Source organism: Nycticebus coucang, chromosome 11 (genome assembly GCF_027406575.1).
Source record: "Nycticebus coucang isolate mNycCou1 chromosome 11, mNycCou1.pri, whole genome shotgun sequence".
Taxonomy (NCBI): domain Eukaryota; kingdom Metazoa; phylum Chordata; class Mammalia; order Primates; family Lorisidae; genus Nycticebus; species Nycticebus coucang.
In genome coordinates, this window is record NC_069790.1 from 85,896,603 (window position 1) to 85,923,388 (window position 26,786).

Here is a 26,786-nt window from a genome sequence, read left to right on the forward strand (position 1 = left end):
TAAGTAAATGTTTAATGTAAACTTTAGAGTGTTATAAAACATACTCTGTAAAGAACATGGACCACAGATACTAATATTTTCTAATACTGATTGAATATGTTATTCAATAGAAATTATTTGGAAACATGGTCAAAGAAACTACATATATATGTGTGTGGGTATGTATATAATTTTTTTTTTTTTGAGACATGGTCTTTCTTTGTTGCCTGGGCTAGAGTGCAGGGGCATCATCACAGCTCATTGCAATCTCCAACTCCTGGGTTCAAGTTGACAGAGTCAATGTAGGGAGCTGCCCAAATAGAATCACCCCCCACCCTTCCAACAGAAGTCCCACCTACAAAAGGAAATGTACCAACCCCTACCCTTTCGACCTTTAAAACCCCCATCCACCATTACCCGCATGATGATTTCCCTCTCAAACTCAGCTCACCCTCACTGGGGTAGAAATAAAAGCCTATGTTACCTGCATGGAACCTGGATTTGTTTTTCTTTCATTTCGAGTCTCGGAATGATTTTTATTTCAGTCTTTGACCTCTCACAAGTGATCCTCCTGCCTCAGCCTCCTGGCTATAGGATGTGCACCATACCCAGTTAAAGTTTTCTGTTTTTTGTGGAGATGGGGTTTCACTATGTTGCTCAGGCTGGGCTAGAACTTCTGGGCCTCAAGTGATCCTCCTGCCTCAGCCACACAAAGGGCTAGGATTATAGGGTGAACCACTGTACCCAGCCTGTATGTTTATATTTACATATTAACTAAATTTTGAGGTAATTGAATTACATTACTTCACAGAGGAAAGACTACTGGATTTAGTACCTTTATCCTGAAGTCAAATCCCATCTCTGCCACTTACACCCTCTCAGATATTGGGCAGATTACTTTCTTCTGTGAATTTCTTTTGTATATTTTGAGGGTTGAGCCAGGCTCATAAAGCTTTCCCAGTTAGAAGATCCTGGTCATTCATTTACAACTCACTTTCTGACAGGAACCAATCGTGACCTAAAGTTTATGTAGATAAGTTCTCTTCCCTCAAACTAACTCTCATAAATATTCTGTTTTCTAAAATTTACCGCTAATCTAATTAGAATCTGGAAAATGATTTAGTGCTTCTCTTTCTTTTTTTTTTTTGTAGAGACAAGAGTTTCACTTTATTGCCCTCGGTAGGGTGCCGTGGCGTCACACGGCTCACAGCAACCTCCAACTCCTGGGCTTAGGCGATTCTCCTGCCTCAGCCTCCGGAGTAGCTGGGACTACAGGCGCCTGCCACAACACCCAGCTATTTTTTTGTTGCAGTTTGGCCGGGGCTGGGTTTGAACCCACCACCCTCGGCATATGGGGCCGGCGCCCTACTCACTGAGCCACAGGCGCCGCCCAGTACTTCTCTTTCTAACTCTTAACTACACCTCAGTTAACCCCAGGCATGTTGGTTGTGCTAGTTTGAATGTACTTTCCAAGAGACACACAAAGTTACTTGCCTTATGAGAGATGTATTTTATCCTTTAAAGCTATTAATAAGTGTAACACAATTTTCATGGAAACATTATAATTTTGTTTGGGGTTCTAAACTTTAATGTTTAGGTATTTTATTTGACTATCTCATGATAGTTTGTCTAGTAAGTTTTCCTTAGAAGTCGGTCAAATAATGACTTGGTTGTTTTGCATGAACCATATTTTTAGCAGATTTATTTAGAACTTGCAAATAATGGCAGTGAAAATTATTTGCTGAATTGATGATAAAAGATTAAGAAAGGTTTAATGTGAATATCTTTGAGTTACACCACAGCACTGCTTCTGCCTTGCTATTACTGCTCAAATGGCTCAATTTATTGTTAATAATGAAGCTGGGTTGTTAAGAAAGACACTATTTTTGAATAGTCTTGAATGAGAGAGATCAGGTATGGGGACAAATATATCATAAGTAGGTTAAGTGAACAGTTTTTAAAAGGGAGCTGTAAAGAAAATGCTATGTGAGTCGATTACTTCTGGTTAAGAGAATAAGGGAGTGTATTATGGAGGTAGTGGTAATTAAATTGAGGGTTGGAAAGATACAGTACTATTTGAACAAATAGAATTTAAGAGGAATTGGAATTGGATCAAATTGGAATTTTAAGGACTGGTAAAGGCAAATATCAAATAGTTCAACTTGATTCTGCAAAAAATGTAGAGACTAGTGAAATAAAATATAGGTGAGGCAAATGTGATCTTAAGAATGAAGGTTTTTCAGCTAGTTAAGTTTTGGGTTGTTGGGTAGATATTAAAGAGTTCCCCACTCCACCCAAACTGATGCACTTGTAAGAAAAGGTGCCAGGGAAATATTGGTATGATATGAAGTTGAATTTATTAAATGTAGGCATTAATATGTTTCTTTGTCTTCTCCTATACTGGCCTAACAGATCATAAAAACATATTATACTTTTGGAGAACCTCGTTAAATATGGCATGTTCTGCAAAGTAAATGATGAGAGGGATGTTTGGAGATATTTGGTGGATGTGAGAGATGTGAATTTGAAATGATTATTGGAGTAATGGGGAAAAACTATCATTTTAGAGGTGAAAGAGACTATTTTTAAGTTGTTTTATAGAGATATTTGGTATGGTTTGGTATATATTTAAGAAAACTTGAGTGTTCTTGAGCCAAGCAAAAGCTTGAGATTGAATTCTGAAGATATATTAACCATTATTCATTTGAATAAGGATCAAAATGAGAATATTCAAGTGAAGATGTTTAAGATTCAGTAGAAGATAGATGAGCAAAAGAAAGGATGGAAAATTGCATTTGCAGGCTGTTCTAAAGTACTGCAAGTAAATGGCAAGTGTTTCTCAAAACATAAATGGGTTGTATAACATGAGATTTTTTTATTGACTACTCAGAATTGAAACCTTGTTGAAGATGGTTGTTAGGTCACAGGCTAACCTACCTATTGAATCCTCATGTTAAAAAAGGGTGGTTCAGCTGGGTACGGTGTCTCATGCCTGTAATCCTAGCACTTTGGGAGGTTGAGACAGGACAATTGGGTCATTATGAAAGTTTTGAGACAGACTGTGTTATGGTCCATTATTTTACTTCCAACAAACACTGCTGACAGCATCCTCTCTGATACATCCTGCAAGTTTCAGCTTCTTAGGTATGTCTGGGAGGGCTTTGTTTGTTTCATCGGTGTGGATTTTATATTTTTCGATTTATGTGTTTCTCAAAACTTTCATCATGACCCACGTATCTTTCTAGTGATATTTGCCTTGAAACCACTACCTGCAACAACTTTGTATAGGCGAAATAGTTTAAAATGACAAGCGAGAGACAGATCTCTGTTATTCTAGTGAACTTAGATTTCCTTCTTATCTTCTGTAGCCTTGGAATCCAGTGCAGGACCTCACCCCTTCTTTTCTGTTGCTAGCTTTCTTGGTTTGAGAAGAATACTATCATATTTACATTTCAGAAAACGAAAAGTGCTCAGGGTCCTGTTGCGAAGTGTGGATTAGGGGTAGTTAAGACTGAAGGAGGGAGGGACCAGGTAGGAGATTGTATAACCAGTAGGTACATTAAATCTGCAGGTCAGGAGAGAGATGTGGGCTGGCTATAGACATTGGGGGATGATTTACAGCAAGTAATGGTTGATACAAGAAACAAAGGAAAGATTAAGAAAAAAAGAAGACTACAATGAAGTCTTGGGACAACTGACATTGGGGAGGTACGTGTAAGAATGGGAACCAGCAGAGGCTGAAAAATAGAGCTCTGAGACCACCAGTAGGAAAAGAATCAAGAAAGAGAAGTATTATGCAGTCCAAAGGGAGAATTTTAAGAAGGAGGGAGTAAACAATAATGAAGCAAAAAAGTTAAACAAACTAAGAATTAAGAAGTCACATTTGGATTTTTTCAGCTGGGAGGTGATTCCTGTCCTGGCGACAAATATTTAGCTTCAATAATGTGATGATTTAGCAAATCTGGGACCTGTGGATTTATTCGTGTTAAGAGAATGGAATCTTCTTCTAATCCAAACAAAAGATCTTTGCCTTGTAGTAGTACCAATGGAGAACAGCAAAAAATAAAAACAATAATTGTTTATAAAAAGAAATAATCAAATGACAAATAGGTAATATATTATTGAAATTTTGGGTGAATATATAAGCTACCTTTCACATTAGAACACTTTGAGAGGGGAGGGATAGCTATGAATATTGTATGAACCACATCTATCCCAGGCAATGTGGGATGAAGGGTCACTCAAATTACAGTTCATATTTATTCAGTGCTAGCTATGTACCAGATACTAAGATGAGTTCTCTAACTAGTTTTAGTTGCCAACATTATTCTATCTTCCTATATATTAAATTCATTGACAAACACACTATGTGTAATTCCAATGACCTTCACTGAACAAAACTATTTATTTAAAAAGTGGTACCCACTGTATATCAAGCTCTGTTCTAGGGGATGTGAAATGAAGATAATTAATATGTAGTTCTCATTATTAGTGATGAGCAAATGTGTTCCATGTGGTTGAGAGAATCTGCAAACAAAATTTCAGTGTCATGTGGTAAAGTGCCATGATGATATGGTTTGTGATGACCCCAACTGATATTTTAGTATATTATCTGATATATTTTTTAGGGTTAAGACTATAGTATATTTAAGTTTTTCAAGAAAGAGTTCACTTTTTAAGAAAAAGTCTAACAAAACACTGGGTAGAGCTAATTGTACATATATAAGTGGGTTCTTTTCTATTGTAGAAAGTATATTGGGTATATATGTGCATAGTTCAGTTCTTTATCACAAAAGGATGTATTTCCATATCTATAATGTAATTTTAGCCACACTCAAGTTATATCCTGTGAGGAATCTAGCATATTCCTCTGACATATCTGGTAGATTTGGATGGCATTAATTAGCATAGGTATTGCTATAAATGACATGTCAGTCCAGGGCAACAAAAAGTGTTTGTTACGGATGTCAATCATTTATCCTTTGTCAGTTCAAAAGGCATCCCTAAAGGAATGTGCATTGATCTGCACTGACCTGAAATACTGCAAACCATTTCTGTGTTCTAGGAACTGAAATGTAACTACCTGAGTATGCATAGCCATATGGAAATACTCATCTAGAAAATGCATGTTGATAGGTTTCTATGGTAAGACTTTTTAATAAGACCAAGATTAGTTGAATCTTCGGAAAATAAAACCAAATAGTAACTGTACTCCTAAAATCTAGTCTAGAGTGGATTTTCTTCCATAATAGCTTTAATCTTTATTAAATTTGTATCTTTGTTTCACCTCGAAATATGTTTGAATCACATCAAGTAAATGGTTGCCTGTACCAATTATCATTGGTTAGAAATGGAAGGGATCACACAAGTATCAATTTGTGATCAGATAAATGGTTTAAAGGGTGTTCTTTTCCCCACAGGTATTTAAGTTTTTATATTTAGCTATTCTGATATAATTATTGATTGCCTTCTTTGTTTACCATTTTCTCATAGTACTGAATTTTTTATTTAGAAAAATATAGTGTGTAAGTATAATGTGTTAAATTTCTGGGCAAAACCTGACTTTAATGTGCTTCTATGAACATTTTCCCAAAACATCTATATTTAATTCCCAGTTTTACCAAGTATCTAAATGTTCTCTCCTACATTTTAATTTATTATTTAGTGGAAGTGAATATGAGTGACTTTAACATAAGGTTAGGGGTGTGATTCCAGGTATGACATGTGATGAAGACATTTATCTTAATATTTAATTTTAATGAGGCAGAAAATACCCATCATTAGAAACCTATGTTTTGATAAAATTTTTATAGTAGAATTATTTCTCTCGAACTTATAATGTTCATAGCACCAAAGGTCAGATACTCACACATCACAGTTCTGTGTCCTCAGAAAGAAATGTAGGATGTGTTGTGTTTTCTTGTCTTACATATTTGTTAGAGAGTTAAGATGAAACCACATTTAGAACATACCCATGTTATGTACTTTCATTTGCCCAGTAGGTCTTGAACAATAGTTTCCTAATTTTTGTACCTTTTTAAAAAGCCTTGTTCTATATTTTTTGTCATCTTATAACAAGATGACTCTGTACTGTCTGGTTTTGGTCTGTCTCATGCGCTTAAAATCTTCCTTTTTTTTTTATTCCGTTAAAATTTTTAAAAATGGATTTCCCTTTACTCTTTTCTAATCATCTTGTAATTCTTTAGCCCTGAGACATTAAAATGAATGAATAAAAATATGTGATACCTAATCGTCTCTGCCAGTGCATTCAAACTCATGGATTTGCAAAATTATGTTAAAGTCTTTTAAAAATACATTTGAGAAGCTTTTGTAGCATTCAGATTTTGAATATTAATTTTCTCTTGCTATGCTGCTTAGCCATAAAAATGAAAAAGAAGATAAATGTGGATTCCTTTTAATAGTGTTAATTTAAATACTAGATTTATTTATTATAATGTTTAACAAGGCAATTCCTATATTTCTCTTCATTTCAGATCCAATAGGAAATAATAGAAAATTCCCACTCTCCAGTATAGTAAGAAAAAATGTTTGATGCATTTTGTAATAATTGATTAAAAGTGTAATTTCCCCCTAGATCAAACAAATAATAGAAGTCTGACCTATTCTGGAAATAGAAGGATACCCTGGAGAAAGGAGCATTGTAAGCACAAAGAATAAGATTCCTCAATCCTGGGAGAGAGAATTAAAGTCTAACTCTCCAAATGTAAGTCATCTGTACTTTGTATTTTCCATCCTTAAGTTTTTTGCTGCTATTTCGGTTTTAGTAGAAAATAATGGGATGACAATATTTTTGGGATTTTTGTTTTTCTAGAAAAAATATGCTGGTATTTTGAATGGTAACTTTTAAATTTGGATTTGTGTTAATATTTACTAACTAATAACACAAGGTGATGCTTTATAAGAACACTTAATACAAATATTAATTGTATTTTCTAGTGGAAGAACTGTTAAGAGTTTTGAGAGTATTCTGTTGAAAAGAAAGTAATTTTCTTTGATTTAGTACCCGCAGTTATGCCACGCATAATCTTTTTTTCCTCTACACTTAGTTCTTTCTCTTTTATGTTACTTCGTATCTCAGAATAAGACTGTCTTAATACGTCTATTTAAAAATATCACCCAATAAGAGAGACTTTAAGTCCCTTTTTCACTTTGCATAGTGAAACTGAATTGGACTGAATTTGTACCCATAATCTATAAAAATATATCAATTTTGTCAGCTCAGTATTCTGGAAAGATTGATTCCCTATCTGTTAGGAAAAACTTAAAAGTTGTGTGTTAATGATTATATAGAAACACAGAAATCAGTTACTACCCAAAAATTGGAAGATAGAAGGATGATTGAAGCCAATACTTGTTTTAGGAAAGATATTTGGGAGGAAATCCTTGTTCTTTGTTATCACTTTTATCTGAAATGTTACCCAGTGCATCGTACTTCTAGAGACCCATGGAAGCACTTGATATGTTGACCTAACATCTACAAATTTATTTTTGCTTAATAACTTATAACTTTTTGTTCTTGGGTAAAAAAAAAGAAAAGTCAATGGCAGAGTATTGTTTTAATTTTTAAGACTAAATTATACAATAGAAAAATGTCTGCTTATTAGACTTGGAAATAACAACCAAATCATATGTTGCCTAGTCATCTCCAAAACTGACACATAAATCTTTATGGGTTTTGAATGTGACTTTCTTATTGGCATAGCATCTGTCAAGTGGCCAAAGTGGTCTATGTTTGAAAATCTTCATAATCTCTGGATTCATGTTTTATTTTGTTATCGAAACATTTTGGTAGAGCTGGTAAACACTGTGCTCTTTCTTGACAACCTGTAATTAAAATGTAGCACAAAATGTGAGTTTAACAGACACTATCCATACACACACACACAAAAGCTATCCAGCTGTGAATTTAGCAGAACCTTGACTTATACATTCAATTCAAAATATTTTTATTATTGAGCTAGATAGAAACACCTTGGAGAAAAACTAGAAATAATATTTCTTTCACTGACATAAAACAATTTTTCTTCATGTAAATCTTTAATTTTTATTATTGAAAAGTATGATAAAACTATAAAAGTGATTTAAATTTGGTGGGTCAATGGTGAGCTTCCATTTACTGGTTTAAGGTTTATGAATAATCCAGAAACACTATTCAAAGAAAAATTTTTCTGAATCTCTGCTCTATGGAAATCAAAATGAGTAATGTATAGCACACTGATGTGGTTGAATCTGAGATATATAATGCCCATGAGATATAATTTTAACATATGATGTGTTTTATATGATGTCCCCAAACTAGTCTTTTGTGTTTGTGGATGAAACAAGCGATAACAACAAAATTTGGACAATCATTAAATTGTAGGTAGGTAGGAAATTGAGGTGGCAGTTCCAGGAACTTCTGAAATGTTGGAAACATTCTGTGTTTACCTGGGGGCAGCTGCATGGATATTTGCCTTATGAAAAAGCATTGATGAGAAACTAGATGCTTTTCTGCTAAGATCAGGAAAAAAGCACGGATGTTCCCTCTCAATCAGCATTATATAGTAAGGCCTGGTTAAGACATGAAGACAAAAAAAAAAAAAAAAAGAGAGAGAGAGATATGAAAGATGTTCAGATTGGTAAGGAAGAAATAAAAAAATAAAACTGTCAGCTCATAGATGACATTGTTGTATATACAGAAAATCCTAGACAATCAACAATAGTAACATAAACTCCTGAAACTAATAAGTGATTAGCCTTCTACAATTTTGCAGAACACAAGGTTAAAAGACAAGGCAATTGCTTTTCTCTATATTAGCTATATACATCTTAGGTTTGAGATTAATAAAACAATATTAGTACCCAAAAGCGAAAACAGTATAAATCTGGCAAAATATGCACAAAATCTATATTAGAATAAAAGAAAAATCAAAGCTCTGAATAAATGGAGAGTTATTCCCTATCTATAGATAGATGAGCTCAAAATTGTTAAGATGTAAGTTCTTCCTAAGTTGATAAGTAGATTCCACACAATTCAAGTCAAAATCCCAGCAATTTATTTGGTGAATTTGACACTGATTCTTAAGAGTGTATGGAATGGCAAAAGACCCATATCAGTTAACAATATGGAAGAATAAGAATAAAGTCAGAGGACTGGTACTCCCCAACTTCAAAACTGAAAATAAAGCTACAGTAATCAAGACAATATGGTGTCCATAAAACAGACAGATAGACCATTGGAACAGAATACAATACTCAGAAATCAACCTACGCAAGCATTGTCAACTTATCATTGACAAAGGAACAAAAAACAATGGAGAAAGAATAGAGAAAGAAGTCTTTCCCACAAATAGTGCCAGAACAACTAGACATCCACATGTTAATAAAAAATAAAAAAATAGGCATGAGGTGTAACACTGACCTCATGCCTTTCATAAAAATGAATTCAGAATGCATCATAGAGCTAAAACATAAAATTGTAAAATTTCTAAAAGATCACATAGAAGACAAAGTCTAGTAACCTTAGTTTTGGTGATGACTTTTTAGATGCAACTACAAAAGTATGATCCATGAAAGAAAATATTGATAAGTTGGACTTTATATAAATGGAAAAACTTCCTCCTTGAAAAAATTGCTTTTACAATGAAAAGACAAGCCACCAAGTAGGAGAAAGTATTGTCAAAACACTTATCTGATAAAGGACTTATATCAAAGTACACAAAGAACTCTTAAAACTTCCTGTGGCTCAGTCGGTAAGGCGCCGGCCCCATATACAGAGGGTGGCGGGTTCAAACCCGGCCCTGGCCAAACTGCAACCAAAAAAAAAAAATAGCCGGGTGTTGTGGCGGGCGCCTATAGTCCCAGCTACTCGGGAGGCTGAGGCAAGAGAATCGCCTAAGCCCAGAAATTGGAGGTTGCTGTGAGCTGTGTGAGGCCACGGCACTCTACCGAGGGCCATAAAGTGAGACTCTGTCTCTACCAAAAAAAAAAAAAAAAAAAAATTAATAAGAAAACATATAAACCAACTAAAAAATGGGCAAGAGCTCTGAACATATACCTAACCAAAGAAGATGCACAAGTAGCAACTAAGCATGTGAAAAACTTGACATTGCATGGTCTTTAGGAAATGCAAATCAAAACAAAGAAGTACCACCACATATTTGTTAGAATGGCTAAAATCTGAAACATTGATAACAACAAAGGATGGGCAAGGGTATGGAACTCATTCTTTACCAGTGGAATGAAAAGATATACACCTACTTTGAAGACAGTTTGGCAGTTTCTTACAAAGCCAAATTTTCTTAACTTTCAGTAATTATACTCCAATTGTACTCTACATGAGTTGAAACTGAAGTCCACACAAAAACTTTGCACAAGAGGATCAGTGAGCAGGGTGCCAGCCCCATATACCGAGGGTGGTGGGTTCAAACCTAGCCCTGGACAAACTGCAACAAAAAGAATAGCCAGGCATTGTGGCAGTGCCTGTAGTCACAGCTACTTGGGAGTCTGAGGCAAGAGAATCACCTAAACCCTGGAGTTGGAGGTTGCTGTGAGCTGTGATGCCATGGCACTCTACTAAGGGTGATAAAGTGAGACTCAGTCTCTAAAAAAAAAAAGAAAGAAAGAAGGAAAAGAATATTTATTGCAGCTTTAACAGTTTAACTTGGTTAAGCAACCCAGTTATCTTTTCAGAGGTCAATGGCTAAACTGTCATATAACCAGACAATGGAATATAATTAAGTAATAAAAAGAAATGAGCTATCACGCACAAAAAGACATGGAGGAATGTTAAATGCATGCATATCACTAAATGAGTGAAATCATGTAAAAAGGCTACATACTATTCGATTCCAACTATAGGCATACCTCATTTTATCACACTTAACTCAGTTGTGCTCCACAGATAATGCATTTCTCACAAATTGAAGATTTATGGTAAACCCGAATCAAGCAATTTTATTAACGCTATTTTTCCAAGAGCATGCACTCACTTGGGATCTCTGTGTCACGTTTTGGTAATTTTGGCAATATTTCAAACTTTTTTATCATTATATTTGTTATATTGATCTGTGATCAGTGATCTTTGATGTTATTATTTCAGTTGTTTGGCATTGCCATGAACCATGCCCATAAAAGATAGCAAACTTAATTGATAAATGTGTAAGTTCTGATTCCTCCACCCACCAGCCATTCTCCAGTCTCTCTCCCTCTCTTTAGGCCTCCCTATTCCCTGAGACACAACAATATTAAAATTAGGCCAATTCATAACCCTACATTGGCCTCTAAGTGTTTAAATGAAAAGAAGGATCACATATCTTACACTTTAAATCAAAAGCTGGAAATGATTCAGCTTAGTAAGGAAGGCATATGGAAAGCTACAATAGGCCAAAATTAGACTTCTTGTGCCAAAAAGCTCAAGTTGTTAATGCGAGGAAAAGTTATTGAAGGAAATTACATGTATTTTAATTAACTGTACTGCTTCTTCTTTGAGATACATGGAATAATAAACTATTGAACCCAAATTGGCCTTTTTATATTTAATGCCTAATAAAAGTGCTATTCTAATGAACATATATGGATGATAAGAAAGTTAAAAGCCTTATTGTTGGTAAAAGAAAGCTTACATGATCTGGACAGAAGGTCAAATCAGTCACAACATTTCCTAAAGCCAAAGCCTAATTCAGAGCAAGGCTGTAACTCTCTTCAATTTTATTAATAGAGACAGAGAGAGGTGAGGAACCTAAAGATGAAAAATTAAAAGTTGGCAGAGATCGGTTCATGAGGTTTAAGGAAAGATCCATCTTCATAACATAAAATTGCAAAGTAAAGCAGCAAGTGATGTAGAAGGTACGGCCGCTTATTCAAAATATGTAGTTAACATCACTGATAAAGGTGACCACAATAAACAAACAGATTTTCAGTGTAGATGAAACAGCCTCCTATTGAAAGAAGATGCTATCTAAGACTTTCCTAGCTAGAGAGGAGAAGTCAATGCCTGGCTTCAAACTTTGAAAGGGCAGGCTAACATTGTTGCTATGTTAGCTAATGTAGCTGACAACTTTCAGTTGCAGCCAATGCTAATTTACCTTTCAAAAAATTGTAGGACCCAAAAGACTTATGCTAAATTTACTCTGTTTTTACTCTATAAATGCAAAAACAAAGCCGGATGACACTACATCTGTTTACAGCATGGCTTATTGAATATTTTAAGCCCACTGTTGAGACCTGCTCAAAAAAAATTTCTTTCAATATGAATGTTCATTGACAAGGCACATAGTAACCCAAGAACTCTGATAAAAGTGTACAAGGACATGAATGTTTTCTTGCCTTCTAATATAATATTCATTCTACAGTTCATGGGATAGGGAATCATTTTGACTTTAAAGTCTAATTACATTTTATAAGGCTAGAAGTGCTATAGATAGTGAGTCTTCTGATGAATCTTAGCACAGCGAATTGAAACCCTTCTGGAAAGTATTTATAATTTTGGTTGTCATTAAGAACATTTATGATTTGTGGAAGGAGGTCACAAGGTGTCAAAACCTGTGGGATACAGCAAAAGCAGTCCTGAGAGGAAAATTTATCACTTTAGATGCATACATCCGAAAAACAGAAAGAGAGCGCATCAACAAACTCACAAACCATCTTATGGAATTGGAAAAAGAAGAATAATCTAAGCCTAAACCCAGCAGAAAAATGATAAATGATAAATGTAATTCACCATATCAACAGAAGCAAAACCAAAGACCATATGATCCTCTCAATAGATGCAGAAAAAGCATTTGATAAAATCCAGCATGTTTTTCTAATTAGAACACTAAAGAGTATAGGCATAGATGGCATATTTCTGAAACTGATCAAAGTCATCTATGACAAACCCACAGCTAATATTTTACTAAATGGAGTAAAACTGAAAGCTTTTCCACTTAGAAAAGAAATATCCAAAATTAAATCTGAGATTAATGAAATTGAAAACAAATGAATCATTCAGAAAATTTAACAAAATAAGGAGTTGGTTTTTTGAAAAAATAAATAGATAAACCTTTGGCCTAACTAGAAATAACCTTTAGACTAAATAGAAATAAAAAAGTAAAAACTCTAGTAACCTCAATCAGAAATGATAAAGGGGGAAATAATTATTGATGCCACAGAGATACAAGAGATTATCTCTGAATATTACCAGAAACTCTATGCCCAGAAATTTGACAATGTGAAGGAAATAGATCAATATTTGGAATCACACCTTCTCCCTAGACTTAACCAGGAAGGTATAGATCTCCTGAACAAACCAATTTCAAGCACTGAGATCAAAGAAATAAGAAAAAAAATTCCCAACAACAACAACAACAACAAAATTCCCTGGTCCAGATGGCTTCACACTGGAATTCTCTCAAACCTTCAAAGAAGAACTTATTCCCATGCTGCAGAAATTATTCCAAAACATTGAGGAGGAAGGCATCTTCCCCAAAACATTCTATGAAGCAAACATTACCTTGATACCAAAACCAGGAAAAGACCCAACTAAAAAGGAGAACTTCAGACCAATTTCACCAATGAATATAGATGCAAACATTCTCAGCAAAATCCTAGCCAATAGACTACAGCTTCTCATCAAAAAAAAGTCATACATCATGATCAAGTAGGTTTCATTCCAGGGATGCAAGGCTGGTTTAATATACACAAGTCCATAAATGTAATTCACCATATCAACAGAAGCAAAACCAAAGACCATATGATCCTCTCAATAGATGCAGAAAAAGCATTTGATAAAATCCAGCATGTTTTTCTAATTAGAACACTGAAGAGTATAGGCATAGATGGCATATTTCTGAAACTGATCAAAGTCATCTATGACAAACCCACAGCTAATATTTTACTAAATGGAGTAAAACTGAAAGCTTTTCCACTTAGAACTGGAGCCAGACAAGGTTGTCCTTTGTCACCATTACTATTCAACAAAATGTCAATATTAATAAGAGTTGGAAGAAATTCATTTCCCACCCTCATGGAAGACTTTGAGAGGTTCAAGATTTCAAAGGTGAAGGGAACCACAGACGTGGTGAAAATAGCAATAGAACTAGAATTAGAAGGAGAAATATGATTGAATTTCTCAATCTCAGGTTAAAACTTTAATCGATGAATTGCTTCTCATGAATGAACAAAGAGCATAGTTTCTTGAGATGGAATCTATTCCTCGGGAAGATGCTGTGAACATTGCTGACATGACAACAAAAGATTTAGATTATTACATAAACTTAGTTGATAAAGCAGCAGCAAGGTTTGAGAGGATTGACTGCAATTTTGAAGGAAGTTCTACCATGTATAAAATACTATCACACAGCACTGTGTGTTACAGAGAAATCTTTTGTGAAAGGAAGAGTCAATCACTATGGCAGACTTCATTGTTGTGTTATTTAAAGAAATTCTCACAGCCACCCCAACTTTCAATAATCATACCCTGATTCGTTAGCGGCTATCAAAATCAAGGTAAAACCCTCCAGCAGCCAAAAAGATGATGATTTGCTGAATGCTCAGATGATCATTACCATTTTTGGCAATTAAGCATTTTTTAATTAAGGTATGTACAGGTATCAGACATAATGTATGTTGCACCGTTAATAAACTACAATACAGTGTACACATAACTTATACACATTGGAAAACCAAAAAGTTTGTGTGATTTGGTCTATTGAGATATTCACTTTATCTGGAACTAAGTCCTCAATATCTCCAAGGTATGCCTGTATATGACATTCTGGAAAAGGCAAAAGTTAAAGCGATTAGTGATTGCCTGGGGTCCTAGGAGAGGGAGAGATGAAGTTGGAGGGTAGTAAAGCCATTCTGTTTGATACTTTAGTTCTGGAGACATGCCACTAGTATGTATTTGTCAAAAACCATAAAACTGTAAAAAAAACTAGAGATGTAATTAATGATAATGTATTGATATGGATTCATCATTTGTAGCAAATATGCCTCACTAATGTAAAATGTTAATAATAAAAAACGTTTCAAATGTTAACAGAGGAGACTGTGTGTGTTGGGGATGGTGAGAGGTATATATGGGAACTCTACTTCCTGCTCAGTTTTCCTGTGAATCTAAAAGTGCTCTAAAAAATGAAGTCTATTAATTGAAAAGATGACGACAAAAAGTGAGCTGTTGTTTTTATTTTAGATTCTTCTTTACATATCTAATGTAATTCATAGTAAAAAGAATTAAAAAGGCAATCTCAAGGATTCATTTAAGTAGAAATCTGAGAAAAAGAGAGATAATTTCAAATTTGATATGTCAACACTGCATATTCAAAGTTAAAAAGGTAGAATTTTAAAATCAATGGATTGTGGCAGTCTAAAGTAGTGTATTTTATTTTAGGAAATTGCTAATATTCATGTTTCATATATTTAGTAGCTTTTTATGATAATTTGTTTACCTAGCATTAACATATCTTTATTTTGAGATACATATTTTAGTTGCAAATTAAAAAAAGACGTGTTACATTACATATAAGGATATTCATTCTATATCATGAACTTCTCACCTTTATTGAATTGTTCATGATTTCTTTTTAAATTTTAATATACTTTTATGAAGTTGCCTGTCATCCTCAGAAATACTTAATTTTTCATTTCAATGAGACTTTGTTGGTTTCATGTTAATATAATGTAGAGAAACTAATGAAAGATAGATGCTTTTGTTTTCTTTCTTTGAAGATAATTTTGAACATAATTATATTTTTAATTTAAAAAATACGGTACGGGCTCTCTTATAGTCCCTTTTTTCTTTTTCTTTCTTTTCTTCTTCTTACCTGCCTTATTTGCCTTGCTTTTTTCTTCTTTACTTTTTCTTTTTTTCAATATTGTCAATTGTTTAATTTTCAAGGAGTGTGCATTATCTTATAATATTTAGTTGATTAATATCAAGAGAGATCAGGAATTTATTATTCATAAAAATGAAATATAACCCCCCTTTTCTTCAAGCTCTGAATGTAGCTAGGCTCAACACAAATGTCTAGGGAGAATGCATCTGTTGCTATTGCATTTTTTTTTTTTTTTTGTTTCTCTGAAAACTTGGCATTTATAAAATATCTTTGATTTTGATTTGTCTTGGCCAAAGCCCAGATTACCAAGGAATTACATTTTGAACATATTCAACTAAGAATTATCTTTGTAGCAACTTTTCCTTTGCCATATTGAAATTTTGGGAATAAAATCAGATTTTGTTTTAAAAACCAGCTATGTTTCTTCCTAGTGCCAGAATGATTTTTTTTTTCTATGTTAAGGAGGCATAAAGCAATGCTTATAGTCTTTCTGAAACTTATTTTAAGCATGCTGTGGAGAAAAGATCCTCATTTATGCATTCGACAGACCTAGGTTCAAATGTTTGCTCTGCCACTTATAGTTTATATTCTTTTGGAGTAAGTTTTGCGTGTGAAAAATAAAAAGCAATAGTAATAATTTCCTTGTAGGGTAATACAAAGGTTAAATGTTCAAATATGAAAAATACCTGACACATAACTGGCACTTATTTAATGGTAGTGCTCTCTTCTCTGTCCTATACTCTCTGTGTATGTAAGGATGGGTGTTACAAAGCACATGCACCCTTAATATTCCAGAAAAATAAATTAGAAAATAAAATTAACTACAGCCAAATAAATAAATGTGTGTGTAAGTTTATATGGATATATGTGTTTATATGCACACACAAATTTATGTGTCTTTCTTGCTGTACATACACACAGAAATGTATGCTATTTTTATGTAGCCATTTACTTTGTTAATTTCTCAAGGAGAGAATGTTTATGAAAGAATGTAGTTCTGGAATTTGGAAAAGATAGATTCTGTCAACACATGGACATATTTTAAAAGGTATTATGTTTTTGTGTCCTGGTAACTTTATATTAACCTACCTGGAATGTTTATAAATCCATAAATGAAGATATGATGGGTATTTATGTTTCTTTTACAAATTGACATCAGTCAGTAGAAGAATAGGCTTTTTATCTTCAGCATGTCATTTAGAGAATGATATGCTGCTTCATCTTGATTAGAGTTCAAAAAGTTCATTGGTCAACTTGAGAAGATGTGTGGGAGTGTGAGAAACAAGATTATTCATTAAGTGAAAAGATAAGCGTCGGTTTTGACAAGACAAAAACTCCAAGAGAGAAGTTGAATCTTTCTGAAAAAATTGATGTTCGTGTGATTTAGTTTTCACTAAGTAGCAAGGCACCAGTTTTTTGGTGAGGTTTGTACAGCTGAGTGTCTTCTTAACTGATTTGGATTTTTGTAGAATAGTGATTCAACAAAATGAGGTATAATACTCCATGTTCTCTGATAATGGGCTTTCTAACTAAAGTAGCTGTTAATACCATGAGAAGGTAGCTGGTACATCTTGTGCAAATATCTTATCTGAAAATGTGTCTTGTCACCGCTGAATAGCACCTCACATCTTAACTGACTGCTGCTCTCAGACACCAAAGGGAGGGTTGGAACAAAGAAGCAAGGATAAAATCCATCGAACTAAGTATTTATAAGAAAAGCCTGAATTCTTGGTTGTAAGTGATTATTATTATAGTTTTAAAGGCACACTAGGTAAAACTTGTATTTTCTCTATGTCTCTTTGGGTTTTAAAGACAAGATGGTAAAGACAACTTCTTATGTACAAAATCGATGGTAAACTCCAAATTTATCTGAAGGATCAGTTAGTAACTATCTGAATCCACTTCGAAGTAAATGATGTAAAGTGTTATCTGGCACAAGGCAGTGAGTATTCCTGAAATGAATAATTCTTTATTAGTGGATGCATCTGTGATCTAATTTTGTGAAGTTGACAGTTCTATCCATACAACCATTATTGCCTATTTTTATAGTAGCCATAGGTTACAACCTGCAGGAACAAGAATGGTCTTCTGTTAGATTATAGAGAATAATTTGAAAGTATATTTTCTCCACATTTATGACCTAGTGATCCTTTCTAATAACTCTCTTAAATGTTTAATGGTTTTTATTATTGTGCAAGTCAAAAAGAAAAGCCCCCAATTTTTGGTTTGCATATAAGAAAGCACCATTTTTCCTACATGTGGCATATATTTTAGTTTTGTCCAAAAGGCATTAAATATATGAAGACCTAAATTTTTTTTTAATCTAAAATAAATACTCAGCAACCAAAGCTATAAAAAAGCATTTGTTAATCTGATGATCTGGGCAAATTGGATGAGAATGTTTAAAAATTCACCTCACTCTAGAATCCAAAGTGATAGCTTTCTTTAAGATTTGTATTTTAAAATATTCTAAACATACAGATGGTGATGTAATAGGCACTCATACATCCAAATTTGACATATGTTAACATTTTGTTTTATTTTTTCAGTTTTTGATTCAGATTTCACTTTTTTTGTTTTTTTCCCTTGAGACAGAGCCTTGCTCTGATGCCTGGGCAAGAGTGTCATGGCAGCTCACTGCAACATGCTCACTGCAACCTCAAACTACGAGGCTCAAAGATCTTGCTTTAGCCTCCTGAATAGCTGAGACTACAGGCATATGCCATGAGACCTCTATTTTTAGTAAAGATGGGGGTATTGATTTTGCTCAGACTGGTTTAGAACTCCTGAGCTCAAGCAATCGTCCCTCTTCAGATTCCCAGAGTTCTAGTATTACAGGCACAAGCCATCACACCTGGCCAAATCTTACTATTTATGAGAAATACAATGTCACATATAAAGTAAAGGCTATGCCCTCTCAGCCTGGTCCTTTATCCTTTAGAAATATTTATTATTTTCTAGTATTATTTATTATACCCAGCTAATATTTATCTATATTCTTACCCTTTTGTGAAATTTAAAAGTTTGTACAACTGGCATCATATCAAATTTGCCCCTCTGAAATTTTTTCCTGTCAAAATTTTGTTCAGGGAATTTATCCATGTTTATACACACAGGTCTGATTTCCTAGTTGTTTTTTTTTTTTTAAGTAAATGTTTATTGAATTATAACTTACATATAGAAAACTGCACAAAATATAAATGTACATCTCGATGATCTGTCACAGTTGAACACACCTGTGTGATCAAAACTCAGATGAAGAAGTAGCCACATTGACCAGTAATCTAGAAGTCCCCCATCTTTTAGCCAACATTTAATTACTGTCCTCCTCCTGCCACCCCCAGAATAACCACAGTCCGTCCTTTAACCACATAGATAAGTGTTTTCTATTTTTGAACTTTGTATAACTTCTTTTTTTCAGTCTTAGGTTTACGAGTTTCCTCCTCATTATTGTGCACCCCTTCCATGGCACGAAGATACCACCACTGATTTATATTTGTTCTGTTGTCTGGCATTTCAGTTGTTTTCCTTCTTTGGATATTAGGAGTACCACTGGTTTGAAGAACATGCCTTTGATGTGTATCTGTATACCTTGGAGTAGAATTTTTCTATCACAGGTAGTGGTATACTGCACAGGATAGTGGTATACTGTGAGTTTAGTGTTCCATATTATAGGTTATCTGTATCATGGGATCAACATTGGAGACCCTACCAACCAGTATTCTAGAGTAGTTGTCCCAATATGCTCTAATACTTTCAGCATATAAGAATTCAAGTTATTCCACACTTTTCCAGCACCCGAGATTTTTTTTCTTTCATTTTGTAGCACTTCGGTGGGTAATTATTCATTAGTTTGTAACTGTTCTATAACATTTCATGGTTTGAACAAAGCGTAGTGATTTTTAAATCCCTTTCTTGGGATATAGGCAATTTGATGATTTTCTATTTTTTGCTATTCTAAATAATACTGCAATGAACATAAATGTAGATATACTTTTGCATACATAATTGTTTGTCTAAGGTTACAACTTGAATTAGTTTATGTGAATTTTAGAGTACCATATCTTTTGTTTTCACTTTTTTAATTGATAAGTAAAAATGTGTATAGTTGTGGTTGTACAACGTGATGTTTTGGAATATGAATACTTTGTGGAATGACTAACTCAAGCTGTTTAATATACGCATTACCTCACATACTTACCATTGTTTTCGTGGTGAGAACACTTAAACTCTATAGCGTTGTTTCAGTCCATAGCATCCTTTCATGTATACCATTATGTTATTAACTATAGTTACTCTGATGTCCAGTAGATCCTTGAACTAATTCCTTCTATCTGAAATCATGTGTCCTTTGACCAACATCTCCCCAATCCCTCCCTCCTCACACTACCTTCATTTTACATTTTATATATATTGCTAAACTCTTTTCAGGTTATATCATTATGTGATATTTTGGTTTTATGATGTGTAGGGTGTAAGATTTCCTTCTTAAAAGGCATTATATAAAGCTTAATAAAATAGGATTTGGGGGAAATGTAGTGAACTGAGATAAAACATCCTTCACAGCTCCTGGCATATAGATTCAATAAAGCTGCTGTTGTTATTATTTTCACTGTTGCATTATTCATTATGATGCTGCTGTGAAATGCTCAGTCTGATGTTCATTACCACTCATGTGGATTCTACCAGAATCTTCTCAAAATAACATCTTTCACTCTTTGAAGTGTCTCTCTCTCTCTCTCTTTTTTTTTAACTAGAATTCTTTTTTGTCCTGTATAACATAATCATTAATTTTGATTTTTGATCAACCAGTAACATGACACACTGAACACTTTGGAAAGTTCATATAATTAGACTGGTAGATGTACACATTTTGTGACATGGAAGGTTTGATCCTAAGCAAAGTGGTGATGTGAATCACCATTTGTTTCAGTAGCTGTCTTTGAGTGTTACGAATAGTTAATGTGCTTTTACTTTATATTTTTACTTGATAAAGTCTTAAAAAGTGATTTACCTTGTCTATTAGCAACAATAGCAGAGTCAGTATTGGTAGAATGACTAAAGCAAGACCTTTAATCTAGGTTCTGAAATTTGACAGTATTAGTAAGGTAGGTCAGCATTTGTCTCAAAGAAAGAAATCTAATTAGTTTACTTGTTAGCATTTCCTTTTTTATCATTTCCATTTTCTCTTACTGCCACTTTCCCCCCAGGATTCTTAATTAATCTTGATCTAGTCAACCCCTAGTTTCTCTGTTCAGATGAGAAATGCATATTGCTATACATAATATCTTCTCTCTTTTTCACTATGGATACTAATACATTCCCATCTCCACAAACAAATGTATTTTGAATCAACAAATTAGTTACATTTTAAGTCAAAATTCTATGATATTTATCATATATATTATATAAATATAATATATATTTAAGAGACAGAGTCTTGCTTTGCTTCTCAGGCTGGCCTTATACTCTTGGTCTTAGGTAATCCTCCTGACTCAACTTCCCAAGTAGCTGGAAATATGGACACATGCCACCATGGCAGGCTCCATGTAGACTTTTCAGAGTGAAATTGGGTAGGCAGATTTTAACCAAGTAATTAATTATTGCCAGCTTCTTTATTACCAGTTATTAGAAGGCTTATACAAGAGACAGTTTGGGTTAATTAGTAGTTTTAGAATAATATTTCTATTATATTCCTGTTTATTATATTTTCTTATCATTAAATTGACCTGAGATTAAGTTTGTCAGTTTTTATTATTTTAAATCTAGCTTTGTTTGAATGTACATCTATATAGATCATGAATTGAAGCAGCTTAAGAAATATTATTCCTCAAGTTTCATTATAAAGATGAATACTAATGTATATGATGTTTACATCCAAGTACTTACCTGTAAACAAAGTTTTTGTTTTCCACTGGATTTTAAAAATCAATGCCATAAGACATCATCTTGTTTCTCACTCTGATCACTTCCATTCATTATTTTTTAACCTTCTACATGCTTTGTTCAACCATGTTTCCCTAATTCATAGATTGGTGCTGACGTGCAAGTCTGCATTTAATAAATCTATATGATAAATGCATTGATTTCAACATTCTTTTTAAAGAAAAGCAGATTATTTATATGCACCGCAAGGCAGATATTAATCCTTTTGTTTTAAAATGTGATCTTTTGGAAGAGTATATGAATAGACTATGAAGATTTGATGATGATGAAATTGTTCATATCTTTTAAGGTTACACTTGAAAGAAATGATTTTCATTAAGCCAAAATAATTCCAAGAGTTCCCAAAAAAGAGCAAACCAGAACACCATGAATAAACCATAGTGGGTTCTCATCTATCTTTGAAAAAATCATCTAACTTTCACTCACTCGTGTAATTCCCTTCTAGTAGAAACAGGGAGTCTGTCAGCAATTTGGATACATTTTTTTTTTTCCTGGACTGTTACTACTGTGCATTTTAGTCTCTCCATTCTTGACCCTGAGACTAGTCTGATTTCCTTCAAGATGAAGATTGAATGATTGAATAAAGCACTGATTGATTTCCTTGAACATTATTCTTTAAGGATCTATAGTGGACCATGTCTTACATACAGAGATATGTTGGAGAGTTTTAACGAATTTTACCTTTTCTGCTGTAATCTTTGTCATGGGTTCATCACTTTTAACTTTTTATTGTTCTCATATTGGTACTTGGGCAGGAGTGAACATAGTTGCGTGTATTTAGACTGTCGGGTTCACCATGAGTCCTGCAATGATGTTACTGCTGATCAGTCTGAAGGACAGTTTTCAATCACTTGTCTTCCCTCACGTGTTTCACGGTGTTGACTGCATCCTCCTTTCCCCTCCTGTTCTCATGTCCGGTTCTCTCTCTTAGTCTCCTTTGTGAGCCATTTCTTTGCCCATATCATAAATGTAGTTCTTTTCCTCTGTTCTGCCCTTTTCTTTTCCCTTTATACATTATTCTAGATGAGCCTACTTATCCCAAAGCTTTAATCTCTAGATTAACACTTACCATTGTTAGTACTGGTGCTCCCACTTTTCTATCTGAAGCTCGTATTTCTTCTTTGAGTGTGAGATCTGTGTTTTCACCTGCATCTTTGATGTGTTTCTATTTAAATGTCCCATAGGAGTCCTTCTAAAGGCATGTACAATATTCAGCTCTTTCCTGCCTCCACCTCACCTATCAAGGTGTGTTTCTGTTAGGACGCTTTCTGTGTCAGTGAATAGCAGGCACGTTTATATGCTTAGTTGCCTATGGCAGAAATACCAGGTCATTGTAGGCACCTCCCTTTTTCTCATTCACCCTCTAACAGGTCTCCTGCCCCCGCTGACTGAATCTTCCCAAATGTGTGTATCTCACCACAACCCATTGACTCTACCTTAGTCTAAAACTCCCACTGAGACAACTGCAGCGACCTCCTAATTGCTTGATTCAACTCTTTATGTGATCTACCCTCTCTGAGTCACTAGGTAGCAAGAGTTACTTTAAAAAAAAAGGGGGGGGGTGATTTTTATTTTCTGCTTAAAGTTTTGCTGTTCTTTTCCTATAAGCTTAGGGTAAAATTCAAATAACTCTTAAGATTGGCTTACACATCCCTGCAAAAATTGGACCATGCCTGCCTCTGTAGCATAGTCTCTATCTGGTATTTTTCTGACTCTTTCTTACTCTACATACTCTGTTCTAATTGCATTAGTTGATTTTTCAAGTTTGTGCGTGCCTGTGGCCTCTGTGTGTGGTATTCCTTCTCTAGGACTGGATCAGGGCTGCATGGGTGAAAGGTCAGGATGGACCCCAAACTTTAATCTTGGTTAATTATGTTTGTTTATTTTAAACAGACTTTACTCTTATAAATAAATATATAAAAAAATCAAGCATTAAAGTACAGCATGCATCAACCTTCTCTATCCTCACCTTGTGCATCCTAAAACATTTCAGGACTTTTCTTTGTATAGTGATTCCCCAAAGCTTTCGTGCTCTCTGCGTCCTGTTCTTTTTGTTTGGAAAGTGTTCCCTGCTTGTGTGGTAAATGAACCCCTACTGCCTTCTGGGTGAAGCACAGCTTCCTCTGGGAGGCTGAGAGCCCTCCAGGTTGTTGACAACAGTTTTCTTTATGTCATCTGCGCACATTTTGCAGAAGATGTATCTGAAACTTCTAAAAGTTAAGTAACTGGTCCAGTGACTAAGTGACAGAGCCAGAATTTGAAACGTCTCATCTGATTTTAAAGCATGAGTCTTTATCCTTTGTTTGACACAGTCCTTATTTAATAAATACTTATTAAATAAATGTGTCAATAAAAAAATAAAATACCATATGAAGTCAGTTAAAAAGCTTTTATGGGACCAGTGATAAGAAGTGATTTGACTGGCAGAGAAGATAAAGAATTTGTTAGAGAAAAGAAATCCCTATCTGTAGAGTGTTCCCACTTCTAAGCTAGTTGACATTAGCTTTGCTTTATAACACTTCCCGAGGCCTCTGGTTCTCAAAAAAAGCCATGAAACTGAACTTCACTGAAAATAGGGGATGGAAAGAACAAATCCCTTTTAATTAAAAAGGGCAAATACATATGTATCATATATATTTTTTTCATATTCTTTAATTGCTTTATGCATTTCTGCCTTATTCCTCTCAAACTTGATTATTAGCTTCTTTTGAATAAAAATATGCCTTGCCTTTTCTTAGCATCTCCTAAAGTACCTTGTTCTACTTGATAATTATTTCGTGGATGCAGAATAAATGGTGTTGTCTTATCTCTTTATAACTTAATTTTAGGAACAAAATTTCAAATATTTTCAAATAGAGTAAAGCTGCTGGTAATAATTTGTACAAACTAACAGTTGGAAGCATCTAATGCATGTGAAAAATGAAACTAACTTTCCAGTACTGGGTTTAATATTATCTTTTAACAAATGAAAAATAGTCAGGTATGCATAATGTCAAGGACATACTCATTGGAGAAAAGCAGCTTATGTGGGCTCTAGCTTAGAAGAATGCCCTAGTTTAACATTTAACTAAAAGGGGAGTTTAAACTTCTATGCTACTCTACCTTTGGACTTATTTTGCCTTTTCCTTTTAATTTTCTTTCAACTATCAGGAGATGTTCACATTTGGAAGGATATATTCTGATTAGCTATAATGAGTTTTTTTTTTTTTTTTGGATAAGTGAATTGAATATAAACAACTATTGTGTTTGTCTTTTTTTTGTTTTCTGAGAAAGATTTCAAGCTGAAGATCCCAGTCGTATAATTAAAAGGACTAAAGCCATTCAGTTCTTGAATCCATCTATAGAAATAGAATTCTTAAAACATATACACAAAAGGGAATATGGTGCCTATTGAATTTATATTACATTCAGTCAAACTATTGTACTAATAAAACAAATATAATTTTGATTAGGGCAAATGATTCTTTGTTGTGTGTATTTATAAATGTTCACTTTATAGGCCATGGCTGGTATTGGGGAAGTTAAGGGGGAGGGGGTAGGGAGAACTAACACTTGTATTATGTTAAATCAGAAAAATAATTGCACTTGGCAGTTTTTGTTTGCAGAATGCAGGAAAAGCTGAAGGCTTTTGTACAGTTCAAAGAGCACATTCCACAGATACAGCCAGTTGTTGGTTGCCTGCAGGGATTGTCAGAATTGGGGATGGAGGTAGAGGTCTGTATCACAGAAGTCCGGGCTATTGGGCTATGTGATTGTAAAAAGAAAAAAATGCTTACATCTTTTTGAGAAGTTGTTCAGAAATTAGCTGCATATTATTTAAGTAGATTTGAAATATGGCCCCAAATTTCAATCTCTATAATAACTTCCTCTATAATAGCTTCCTCGTGTTCTTTAATAATTTGTTTTCAGATTAAGATTTACATGTTCAACTGTGAAAGCATAGAACTGCTGACCATTAAACTGGCATTTAAACTTTGTAGAGAAATATAAATTATATTTCACTATCGTATATTCAATTATCATTTATATAATTAGCATAGTAAGCAACTTCAACAAGTTATTTCAAGACTCTTTAAGAGAGCCGTCTTTAGCTGAAAACATGCCAAAGGGTAGCTTTTTCATCTGGCATGTCAAGACTTGTGCTGAATTAACACTTGTATCATTTCTTTACGAAATATGCAAGTTATAATTTCTACTGTTAACTGAACATAGGTGGCTGAAAGTTCTCTGAAAGCTATAAAGTGTAGGACATATATAAATTAGCATTATTAAGTTTATTGAAATGTAAATTGTACATGGTACCATATATGTGCTTTATATAATTTATAGCAATTTTTGACAAAGTGTGTCAAAATAGTTTTTGTCTGTATTCTTAGATTTAATAAAACAGCTAATTAGTGTTGTTCCTATGTTATGATTTTTAGGATTAGGAAAAAACCCCAAAGCCTTATCTGGTCCTCTTGAATTCATAAGAACTTTGGATTAAGTGTTTTGTTGTGTCCAGATGTGTTTTATTCAGACTGTCATACTCAGTTGCCAGAAGATTAGTGTTGTAAAAAACAAGAGAAATATTAAAATTGGAATTAGCTCTGGAACATATTTTGGTGTCCACTATAATAAGAACTTCTTTATTGTTACTTTTTAAGATTTGTTATTTTCAAGTTTAGAAATGCTTTAAATATATTAAAAACAAAAACGATGGAGACTTATTTAGCAAAATACTTCTATCCATCATTCAGATTTAAAAGATATTGCTATTTTGCCATTTTTTAAAGTATAGGTCTCTTTACCAAGAACTCTGAAAAGATAAGACCTTTTATTTCCTTTTTTTTTTTTTTTTTTTTTTAGCCGGGCCTGGGTTTGAACCCGCCACCTTTGGCATATGGGGCTGGTGCCCTACCCCTTTGAGGCACAGGCGCCACCCAAGACCTTTTATTTCAATCTTGAAATGCCCCTTTCTGAATTGGTTTTTGATAATAGCTCCCAAAGGCTCTTCACTGTATTTCTTTCAGTTTTTAATATTGGACTGGTTAATGTAGCTTCCTA

At 33.9% G+C, this 26,786-nt stretch overlaps 1 protein-coding gene across 1 annotated transcript in view; it reads left to right on the plus strand.

Moving 5' to 3' along the window:
• FOXP2 (forkhead box P2) overlaps nucleotides 1–26,786 on the plus strand; it is a 630,100-nt gene that overhangs the window by 66,264 nt on the left and 537,050 nt on the right. The window contains exon 2 of the mRNA XM_053609341.1: nucleotides 6,575–6,703. The gene's annotated coding sequence lies outside the window, so the exon portion shown is untranslated. The remainder of the gene's footprint in view (nucleotides 1–6,574; nucleotides 6,704–26,786) is intronic.